This window comes from Oratosquilla oratoria, unplaced genomic scaffold, assembly GCF_046742065.1.
Source record: "Oratosquilla oratoria isolate Oo_2021 unplaced genomic scaffold, ASM4674206v1 SCAFFOLD56, whole genome shotgun sequence".
Taxonomy (NCBI): Eukaryota; Metazoa; Arthropoda; class Malacostraca; order Stomatopoda; family Squillidae; genus Oratosquilla; species Oratosquilla oratoria.
The window spans coordinates 1,007,501-1,020,000 of record NW_027467720.1 but is presented as its reverse complement, the minus strand read 5'-3'; positions in this window follow the sequence as shown (position 1 = coordinate 1,020,000).

Here is a 12,500-nt window from a genome sequence, read left to right as displayed (position 1 = left end):
TAGGGGCAGACTCGCTAGATGGTTATATTACTTCAGTGCTATGAAGTTAAATTTGAATATATTCCGGGTAGAAAGAATGTTGTGGCAGATGCACTTTCTAGAACCATTAGCCAACCAATGACAGGGTTGATGAATTTTGTTTGTAGTATAGATGAGTTAGTAACCTTAGATAAGGAAATGCTAATAAGAGAACAGAGGGATGATAAGACATGTGACTCATTAGCCAAGTATTTGATGAACCCAAGAGGAAATCCTCCAAAACTACCAAAGGAGAAGTATGAAGTTTCTCATACATACTCCCTCACCCCCATATCCCCACCCCCGCATGCATCGCAGCATCATCTATACACAACCCTTCTCCATTCACCCCTATCTTCTATCCTCTCCTGTCATTTCTCAACAGACATTCTTCTCTTTCGTAATGCCCCTTTTACCCCATCCATCTATCTCATCCTAGGACGCCCCCTCATATTCACTCCTTCCACCTCTGCCTTCCACACTTCTTTTACTAATCTTTCTTCAGACATTCTTTCCATGTGTCCAAATCATCCTAATACTCTTTCATCAACCCTATCTCCCAACTCCCTTTCCACTCCTCTTCTCCTCCTCATTTCTCACTCTATTTAGCCTAGTAATCCCTATCATACTTCTCAGACATTTCATCTCAAACATATTGAAACACCTTCTCTCTTCCTCTCTTATGTTCCATGTTTCTACCACGTACAGTGCTGTCGGCACAATCACTCCTTCATATAACCTCCTCTTAGCATCCATTCCCAGATGTCTATTTCTCATTACACTTTTTAATCCACCAAGACATTTACTTGCTTCTCTCAATCTACATTCTACCCTCCACTCCCACTCCTCCCTTTCCTACCACATTTGCAACCAAAGTATCTAAAACTATCCCCTTCCTCCAGTCTCTCTCCCGCAATACTCACTTCCAGCCTGCTGGCACTCTCTCCCCTTGTACACCTCATCACCTTACTTTTGCCCACATTTATCTTCAGCTTCCTTCTTTCACACACCTTCTCAACCTCTGTCATTAACTTCCTCAATCCCTCCTCTGATCATGCTACAAGTGCAGCGTCGTCAGCGAACAACAACTGGCTTATTTTCCACTTTTCTCTATTTTCTTTAACCATCTTAAACCCCTGAACCACTACCATAGCATTCACCTCTCGCACCGCCCCATCCATGTATAGATTGAACAGCCAGGGCGACATAACACACCCGTGACGAAGTAACACCTTTACCTCAAACCACTCACTCTCTCCATTTCTAATCCTAACACAAGCTCGACTACTCTCGTAAAAAATTTTGACTGCTCTTAACAGCTTTCCTCCTATCCCATATATATATAATACTTCCCACAGTCCCTTCCTGTCTATCCTGTCGTAAGCCTTTTCCAAATCCATAAAATCTCCCAAAACATCCTTGGCTTTCTCACACTCTTTCTCGCCAATTACTCCCTCTGTCCCTATCCTAATCCTCTTAATCAAGATCCTCCCATAAGCCTTCCCAACTTCACTCAACAAGCTGATTCCTCCGAAACTACTACACTCACACTTCTCCTCCTTTCCCTTGTAAAGTGGAACTATACAGACACTCCTCCAGTCCTCCGACACTCTACCCTCTCTTAAACAAACATTACATAACCTCACCAGCCCGTCCACCACAACTGTACCTCCTTTTTTCATGCATTCTGCATGGCATTCATCCAACCTAGGTGCCTCACCTGCTCTCATCATCTTAACAGCTGCTTTCACTTCATCTTTCCCTAGTTCTCCTTCATTTTCCTCACTCATCTCTCTCATTTTCTTAGCGCTTTCTACTGCAACTACCTTTCCCTCCCTATCCTCCTTCAAATTTAGCAGCTCCCTAAAATACTCTCCCCACCTTCCTCTCACCGCCATCTCTTCCATTATCATCTCTCCATCTGCACCTTTTACCTTTTCTTCTCTACTTGATTCGCCTCCTCTTCCTCTTCTTTTCCAAAACATCTTTTTATTATTTTCAAAATTTTCTTTCATAATCTTACCCTATTTCCTATCTGCTCTCTTCTTTGTCTCCTTTATCTTATGCTTGACTTCCCTTCTCTTTACTTTGTATATATTAGTTGAAATATATACTGATTCAACTAATAATTCATCGAACCATCGAGGAGGGTTTATCAATGTAGCTAAACAAACTAGTATTTTAATTCTAGAACACGCCAGAAAAACGACCTTTCCCAAGTATCCGCAAAGATAATTCAGTTTAGTACATAAACTTCAATTACAGTTTTCCGCACACTCTCTGAAGAAGTTCTACGCGAACGAAACGTTAGAGTGTTTAGAGTTCCGAGCCTTCCCCTGTGTTTATGTTCTCCATCATCCAAATCATTTGTCTAAAATACTTATCAATATATATGTATATATATATATATATATATATATATATATATATATATATTTGTGTGTGTGTGTGTGTGTGTGTGTGTGTGTGTGTGTGTGTGTGTGTGTGTGTGTGTGTGTGTGTGTGTGTGTGTGTGTGTGTGTGTGTGTGTGTGTGTGTGTTATCTTACAGTTATTCAATTTCTTCTTAGAATTTAATTTTTCTAATCATGGTTTTGCTTCTATCGAGTGAGCGTAAACAAGGTCTCCATATTCTTCCATAAGAATATGGAGACATTGTTTACGCTCACTCAGGTTAAAAAATTAGGCATTAACACTAGCCTAGGATTAATTTAGGTATACTGGACTGTTGCGTATATAGGCGTAAGTACAAGTATATAGGTCATCACAGTTGATAAGCAGTACTAGAATACGGTGGGACGAAAGGTTATTGGATATTTTTTATTCATTTGTTTGCTTTGCTTTAAATCCAGTGCTCTTCAAAGTGCCCCCACCGCATCCATAAACACGTGATGTGTATCGATGTGGCTCAATGTAAGTATGTATGTATATGTACATGTGCATATATAAATATATGGAAAGAGTGGTGTAGGTAAAGTCCAGGAAGGAGCAGATGTATTTTATTCTCTAACGTTTCGACAGAGTCTTCTTCAGAGAGATAATGGTATAGGTAAATTGAGATACATTGTTTATATACTAAGCGGGTCATCTCACAGGTCACCTTGGGATAGAATTCGCTGTATGTGCCCCCTTGATGATCAATCTTGCTGCTACGTGTGCTAAGTTTACAAATCCTTCTCTATGATGGGTTGAACTAAAAGTGTATATATATGGAGCTTCGATAGTATTCCTAACTTTAATTTCAATAAATTTTTAGTCAAGAATTACCGATGGAACAAAAAGGACGTCGACAAAGGCTTCAAGCAAGGAATAGTTGCATGATACCAAGCGCTAGCGGAAGGAGAATGCGGTATAGTCAGAAGATTTAGAGAAGCGTTAATAAGATTACAAAAACACACGGACCTTGTCATAACACAAACAGACAAGGGTGGTGGAATAGTGATTATGAAGAAAACAGACTACAATGAAAAAATGCAGGAGCTTCTAGATGACAGAAATACGTACAAGAATGTAGAAATAAGTAACGCAAGTAGGAAAGCGGAGGAATTCAAGAAAGAAGCAAGAAAGATTTTGTCCAGCTCAGCTAGAAGAGAAAAACTACTAGGCCTACTCGAAGAAGCCCCAAGAACACCAAGGATGAGAGGGATTCCCAAAGTACACAAGCCAGGAATCCCGATGAGACCCATTACCTCAGGAAAAGGAAGTGCACCTCATCGACTTGCAAAACATCTAGCGAAACCGTTATCTGCAGCAATAGGCACAATCAGCAGCGCACATTTACAAAACTCCACTGATTTAATCAACAGATTAAAGCACTTAGATTTAAACAAAAAGAAAATGGCCAGTTATGACGTAAAAGCTCTGTTCACCAACGTAAAGATTGAAGGGGCAATGAAAGCAGTAGCGAAGGTGCTAAATCAAGTAAGTGACAGTGATTTACCGGTTAAAAAATCAGACTTTGTGAAATTAATTTCATTATATGTAAAATTCAACTGCTTCACTTTTAACAACCAAGAGTATGTACAAGTCCGAGGCTTAGCTATGGGATCTCCTCTTAGTGCCATTATGGCAAACCTTTACATGGAAACATTTGAAGTAGATAAATACATGTGTATCATGGGAAGAGGAGCATCCTGGTTTCGCTACGTAGACGACGTACTAGTTATAGTACCAGAAAATACTGATTTAGATAACAAACTTTGTAGGCTCAATAGTGTAAATAGGTACATAGAATTCACAGTGGAAAAGGAGATAGACAAAAAAAAAAAAAAATGCCATTTTTAGACACGGTAATACATCGTATTGATGGAAGTGCAAAATTTTCAGTATATAGGAAACCAACAAACAAAAAAGATTTTATTCATTACTTATCGCGACACTACACAAGAACGAAATCCGTCATAATAATTGGCTTTTTCCTTAGAGCATTTAGAATATGTAGCGAAGAAATTTTACACGACAAATGTAAACACACTACAGAGACGTTCAGCCTCCTGAAATATCCACCGGGTCTCTTACAAAAACTGAAAAATAACACCAAGCAAATATGGAGAAGGAAAAACACAGTCACAGAAGAACAGAGGAAAGAAAAAGATTTTTTGTGGTTCCTTACTCTACAAGAGGTAAATTAATTTCCAAGTTTCTCGCAAGAATAGGAATAGATATCGCACACTCCTCAGGACAGAAGACGAGGGATATTTTGTCCAATAATCAGCACACGGGAGAGAAAAATGAAAACAGCGTGGTTTACAAGATTCCATGTGGTGGATGTGATGCAGCTTATTTCGGATAAACTTCACGAGGAATTACAAAAAGATTATACGAACACAAGAACGACATGCGACACGAAGCACGACGATACTGAAATTATTTCAGCCCTGGGCAGGATTCAAACCCGGACCGCCGTAGTGACAGTCGGGGACTCTACCAATCGCGCCACCGAATCGTGTGTGTGTGTGTGTGTGTGTGTGTGCGTGTGTTTGTGTGTGTGCGTGTGTGTTTGTGTGTGTTTGTGTGTGTGTGTGTGTGTGTGTGCGTGTGTGCGTGTGCGTGCGTGCGTATGTGTGTGTGTGTGTGTGTGTGTGTGTGTGTGTGTGTGTGTGTGTGTGTGTGTGTGTGTGTGTGTGTGTGTGTGTGTGTGTTTGTGTGTGTGTCCCAACTATTTCTACAGTGGGAGCAGAAGAAAAAACTGGAGACTAGTTGTCTAAATATTTTGAGTGCTGACTGCAGTCCTCTTCAGCAGCACAGAGGTAGAGGGGGAGAATATTATCTTTATATGAGCGCTTTTACATAAAAAAGAATAGGGGAAGAAACACAGACAACTACCTTTATTCACTATTGGTCTTCGAATATCATATCTGGCCTTATGATCTGAATCATCGTTAACAGGCATCTTCTCCATGATAAAACCATACTTTTGTTTGCAAAAATGTAAAATGTAAAAAGATGATTGATGAAACACAAGTGCAAACTAGTGCGATGATTTATGTTACTGGGAGGGGGAATTTGTCTTGGAATGATTTCAGCTTGGTTTTAAAGAAGAACAAAATGTCATCAACACAAACGTTCGTAAATAACGAGATAACAGCAAGACTTATCACTAAGACCTCTAATTCTCTTGATAAAATTCTCTGAATGCTTTATATGGGGGTTAAAGAAATTCCCAACAAATAGTGAGAAAATATCTGCTAGCCATTTGGATACCTTGCTAATCCAAGAACCTCGGTTGGAGATGGGCCTAAGAGGGGTTCCTACTTTGTGCAATTTAGAAAGACTGTAAAAATAAGGCAATTTAGTATTAAAAACCTTTAGCTTGGAAACACATTCATTCTTTCTAATATTACATCATTCCTTCCTGTTAAAGAAGCAGCCACGTCTCTATTTATCTTTTCTTTGCAGATTTTTTATAGGTGCTATTGTCTTTGAAAAGATTCATGGCTTTTTCAACATACGTATCAAGGTCTAGTACAGGGGTCGGAAATCTTTTTGGCTGAAAGAGCCTTGAAAGGCAAATATTTTTAAATGTATCTCATTGAGGACCATATGATATTTTTAACACTGAATTTATTCTTTATAATCACGTTATACTGAAGTTAAGCAATAATGAATTAAATACTTCTTACCAAGATGACTAATGTGACTTCTGGTGCTGCGTGGTTTTACTGACGGCTTTGTAGTCTGGTTGATACTTGGTCAAGTTAAGCTTCATACAAGCATTGAGGCCTCCATCTGTTAAACGTGACCGTAGGTTGGTCTTGATGTTTTTCAGATGTGAGAACGACTGCTCACATACATATGTAGACCCAAATATAGTCAACATGGTAATACTCATGCGCTGCAGTGTGTGATATGCGAAAGGAAGCGCATTCCAAGTTTTGAAAATCAGTTGGTCTTTGGATTCATTTTTTTTTTTTTTTTTTTTTTTTTTTTTGGTCCACTTCTACTTACTCGACAACGCTGTTTGCTGGCGCGCAAGTTCTTCAATATCTCCCTTCACTGACTTCAATTTAATCACCTTCTTGTCTGAAGCTTTGAGGTCAGCAACTTCTACCTCAAAATCTTTTATGGAGACATCAGGGATGTAACTCAGGTCAGCTTTGTCCACTGCACACTCGTGTGGATGAGTGATGAACTTGAAAAGACGAGTGCGCTCACGAAATTCTACAAAGTGTGCTTTGAATGATTGCAGGAGACTAGATGTGAAGCCAGCTAGCTGCTGGAGATCACAATGTTGAGCGGGGTCATTTGCTGTGCACGCATCTTTAAATTGTGTCAGACTTTCAAATTGTAGCAAACGACCTGTTTGAATATCTCCAACAATGAGTTTCATCTTTTTTTCAAATGGACACACTGCTTGTTGAAGGGATAAGACTATTTCCAATGCCTTGCATTTTCAAGTTGAACTGATTCAGATGCTCAGTCATGCTCAGGAGCCACTCATCGTTAGCTAGCTCAGGATGCTTGACGCCTTTCATTTCAAGGAGAGTTCGAATTTCGCTCAGGCAAGCCGCATAGCGGCTGAGCACCTTCCCTATTGACAACCAACGCACATTGTTGTGCATAAGCAGACCTGGGTAATTATTCCTAACTTCATCAAGCAGTGCTTTAAACTGATGATCATTTAAAGCTCGAACAACAGCGACAACATCTCACCAAACTGCTCGCCACACGTCTGAGTACAAAGCGGCTCCTGGTGTAGAATGCAATGAAAACTTAAAAGGATTTTATTTTCATGTTCACGAAGAAGCGCTATAAACCCTTTGTTGTTCCCCACCATACACAGAGCACAATCAGTACACACTACAATCAGTTTATCCATCGGTAGATTAGTCTCTTTAGCAAACTCCATGAAAGACTTGAATAAACCCTCCACTCTTGTTGACCCCTTCATTGGCAAAACAGTAAGACTTTAATCACGCAGTGCGTCACCGACGGCATACCTTGCAATCACACTAAACTGGGATAAATGGCTTACGTCTGTTGACTCATCCAAAGCGAGGGAAAAGTATGACACTGCATTTATGTCCTTTACTTGTGTTCCCGCAACTTGATTTTGCCATCATGATGGTACGATCATGAACAGTTTTTGCTGACAGAGGCATGTCTTTTATTTGTTTGATTATATTGTCTTTATCTGAGAAGTCGTCAAAAAGTTCGTTGGTCACATCAAACATGAGTGCTTTGGTATACTCGTAATCTGTGAAAAGGTTTACGTTTCTCACTATTGCTAAAGAACCAACAAAGCTAGCCAATTTCCAGTTACTTTGTCGGGTCCATACACTGAGTTGTTGACTGGCTTGCACTCTGCGGAGTAGCTTATGACATGCCTTCTCCCTGTTGTCTCCCGCTGGATATTTCGATGCAAAGGAAGCATGGGGTGTGTCGAAGTGCCGCTTTATATTTGACCATTTCATCGATGCAAATTTATCATTGTATATTAGACACACTGCAATACCTGCTCTTTCTACAAAAACAAATTCCTCTGTCCATTCATCCTAAAAAAAGGTATGGTACTCCTCATCCTTTTTTCTTTTCGCCATTTTCGTTAAAAGGGTTCGATCTGCATAAATTCGCTGAGTATTTGAATTCAATGAATGAAGGCGATCAGCGAGGTACCACGAGGACAGCAGCAATTATACCTCCCACTCCCGCTGCTGAGAAACAACTACATCAGTAACGTCTCACACAAGACAGCAAATCATAAGAATCCTACGTCACTGAGTGTTCCGCTCCCACCAACGGCACATACTTTAAAATGACAGCGGAATTATTCATTACTTATCGTGTTAAGAAACGTTAGCTAAGATATTATCTGCGAGCCAGATGAAGTCATCAAAAGATCCATATCTGGCTCGTGAGCCATATGTTCCCGACCTCTAGTCTAGTATGACTACTTTCCTCTTTTATCTGCCTTAGTGATGATAATGTTACTAATAGTTTTTAGATCTTCCATGCCCTGTTAATACCATTTGGGTAGAGGATTACAGAGGAAGAGCATGACGACAAGAGACCTTTTGGTCCATAATTAGGTCGGATGCGAAAAAAAACAGATAAATAAACAAATGAATAAATAAGTAGATAAATGAATAAAACAATTATAAATAATAAACAAACAGAAAAATATTGATAATTTATAATAAATGATACATAAATGAATAAAAAACAAAAATAAATTGATAATGATAACTAAATAAATGATAATAAATAAATGAATAGGTAAATAAGATAAAAAGAAATGACAGGCATTGCAGCATATTTCTTAGATTCTTATTTAAACGAATTTAAAGACTTTGAACTGCACTACATTGCACCGCCTCTGCAGGAAGTTTATTCCACTCATTCACTACACGGTTGGCGAAGTGGTCTCTACCCATTTCCAAATTAAACCTACTTTCTGACAGCTTGAGACCATTATTACTTGTCTGATTCGCATTCAGAGTAAAATTTTTGTCACTTCTGGAAGATTTAGACTTTTCAGCACCTCTAAGCTCTCTACGCAGGCTATCATCTTTGTATCTAAGCCAATAGTTAAGCTATCAGAAATACCTTCTCAGACTCTCTTAAACCTCAATCGACTCTTACAAGCTTCCCGAACTCTTAACTCCTTTATACCCTCGAACACCCTCAAACACTTTCAGACGTGGAGGTTTGAGAGTTCTTTAAGATATCAAAAGTTTGACATTTTTGTCCAAACGTCTCTGCTCTCAACATAGAGGCTCTCAGACTCTCACCTAGCTTCATGTGGGGGTAGGATACTGGAGTTTATATACTTTGTAGACTTATGATACTTTTTATCTCTTTAAAGATGCTTATTTTGACACGAATGCTATAAAACCAGACTATACTATGTTTTGTAAAGATTGTGTCAATGAACTACAAAGTCACCCATGGAACGAACCGAAGACATGTGACATAGCGGGATGGAAGAGTAACTGGAAGACAAAGACCCTAACATGGGCCAAAGGTTAAAAAACGTTCCAGATTAGATGCAGATAGAATGGAACAAATCTAAGTCAATGTAGAATTATGGCGAGAGGATGTGGAGCCATGTGGATAGGATGTGGATCAAGAGACGTTGACGAAGAACCACGATGACCAGTGTGGAGGTCGTGTACAAAAAAAGAGAAAAGAAAGGGGCCTTTGAATGCAGGAAGGGGATGTGGAAGATGATGCAGCACTTAACAAAGAGGTTTTGGAACAGGAAGGGAAGTGGGGAGGGGCGGTAAAGAGGCGAAAGGTGTTCTAAACAGATGGAGAATGTGACTAGAAATAGGGATAAGAACGAGTTGGGCGGATGCGGAACAGAAAAGAAATGGGAGACGAGGGTAGCGTGGAAAAGAAATGCTAGCGATAGAGGCTTGGAAACAGAACGATACGAGGCAGAAACAAACAGACAGTGTATTTTCATATGTTGGATTAACAGGAGAGTAAACGATGAAGAAGCACAAACCGAAGATACATGGATAGATAGATGTAGAAAGGATGAGAGAGAGAGAGAGAGAGAGAGAGAGAGAGAGAGAGAGAGAGAGAGAGAGAGAGAGAGAGAGAGAGAGAGACATACACACACACATACAGAGAGAGAGAGAGAGAGAGAGAGAGAGAGAGGAAACAATATATAAAAAATATATGTATTATATCTGTTCGAAATGGATGATGAGGGTGACTGGAAATGGCCGACCAAGAAGCCCGAGTTAAAATGGAAAACACTTAAAAGACGTGGCGGGAAAAATCAAAAGGACGAGGTGATCCAAAAGGAAATTGACGTAAAAGATGGAAAATCATGACGAATAGACGGAAAAGAATGAGAAGTGGAACAAGAGTGGACTACTGCTGATCATCAAGTTGAAGAGAGGTATTTGCAAGAAAATGGGAAAGATAAGAAACATGATAAGGAGACGAAATAAAGGCAAAAACGAAAAAGAGGAAGAACAAGAACAAGAAAAAGAAGAAGAAGAAGAAGAAGAAGAAGAAGAAGAAGAAGAAGAAGAAGAAGAAGAGAAACAACAACAACAAAGAAAAAAGAAAAGATGAGGGAAAAAGAAGAAGAAGAAGAAGAAAAAGAAAAAGAAGATCAAAAAAGAAAAACGAGAAAAGGACGAAGAAAAAGAAGAATAAGAACAACAACAAAAACAACAAATAAAAAGAGAAGAAGAAAGAAGTAGAAAAGGAAGAAAAAGAAGAAGAAGAAGAAGAAGAAGAAGAAGAAGAAGAAGAAGAAGAAGAAAAAGAAGAAAAAGAAGAAGAAGAAGAAGAAGAAGAAGAATAAGAAGAAGAAGGAGAAAAGGAAAGAAAAAAGAAAAATATTAAAAATGAAGAAAAAAGAAGAAAAAGACGAAGAAAAAGAAAAGGAAGAAAATAATACATACATATACCAAAGGCTCTTTTCCCCCAAACACGGGAGGTAGCCAAAAAGAAAAAGGTTTAGAAACAACTCCCACCCATTCCATCCCCTACATACTCCTCCCCCACCCTCTTCCCTCCCTCACACCTTGGCACCTCCTGGATGACGGGTCATCCCTGCACCCCGTCCACTGCTCTGGGTCAGAAGCAGTGTCGTAAGACACAGCACATTCACAGCAAGGCCGCTTCATTATATCGGCGACGCCCCCCCTCTCCGTCCCCTCATGCAGAAAAGGAGAAGACGGGGAGAAATCTCTTCTGGCTGCCTCAATTTATTTCTCATACATACTTCCTCACCCCCCATTCCCCACCCCTTCATGCATCACAGCATCATTCATACACAACCCTTCTCCATTCACTCATATCTTCCGTCCTCTCACGTCCTTCCTCAACAAACATTCCTCTCTTTCGTAATGCCCCTTTTACCCCATCCATCTATCTCATCCTAGGACGCCCCCCTCCTTCCACCTCTGCCTTCCATACCTCTTTTACTAATTTTTCTTCACTCATTCTTTCCATGTGTCCAAACCATCCTAATACTCTTTCATCAACCCTATCTCCCAACTCCCTTTCCACCCCTGTTCTCCTCCTCACCTCCTCATTTCTCATTCTATCTAGCCTAGTAACCCCTATCATACTTCTCAATCCTTTCATCTCAAACATATTGAAACACCTTCTCTCTTCCTCTCTTATGTTCTATGTTTCTACCCCGTACAGTGCTGTCGGCACAATCACTCCTTCATATAACCTCCTCTTAGCATCCATTCCCAAATATCTATTTCTCATTACACTTTTTAATCCACCAAGACATTTACTCGCTTCTCTCAATCTACATTCTACCCTCCACCCCCCACTCCTCCCTTTCCTGCCACATTCGCACCCAAAGTATCTAAAACTATCCACTTCCTCCAGTCTCTCCCCCTTAATACTCACTTCCAGCCTGCTGCCACTCTCTCCCCTTGTATATCTCATCACCTTACTTTTGCCCACATTTATCTTCAGCTTCCTTCTTTCACACACCTTCTCAAACTCTGTCACTAACTTCCTCAACCCCTCCTCTGCTCCTGCTACAATCATTGTGTAGATATTATATGCTATGTCTTATATATACTATGTTGTGTCTACCCCTATGATGAGCTCTGTATGTTCAGTAAATGATATGTAAGAAATATTGTATAAACTGTAGCATTTTCTGACTTCACTTATATTCTGTTATATAAGTTACATTCTGTAATGTATTTTCATGTTTATTTGTGTTTGAGTTCATTAAATCTTGGGAGTAGCAACTAAGTCTCTTTTTGTTATTTCACTTAGTTAAAAAAATCTCAATGGATAAAAACGGAACTAGAATAAGTGGTGATTGTACGATATATAGATTTCTTTTTTCATTCTCGACGGATTTACTCAATGCCGCAGATTTCTGAGGTAAATTTAGCATCTCTTCACCAGTACTATCGGAGTAGAAAAAAATCGAATTCTCACCAATGAACACAATCGTGGAAGACTGCATTCCCCTTTATAAAGGATTTCTTTGCTGGTGGTACTTCTAGGTACTGGCTTGATGCCGATGTTTCAGATCTGTGT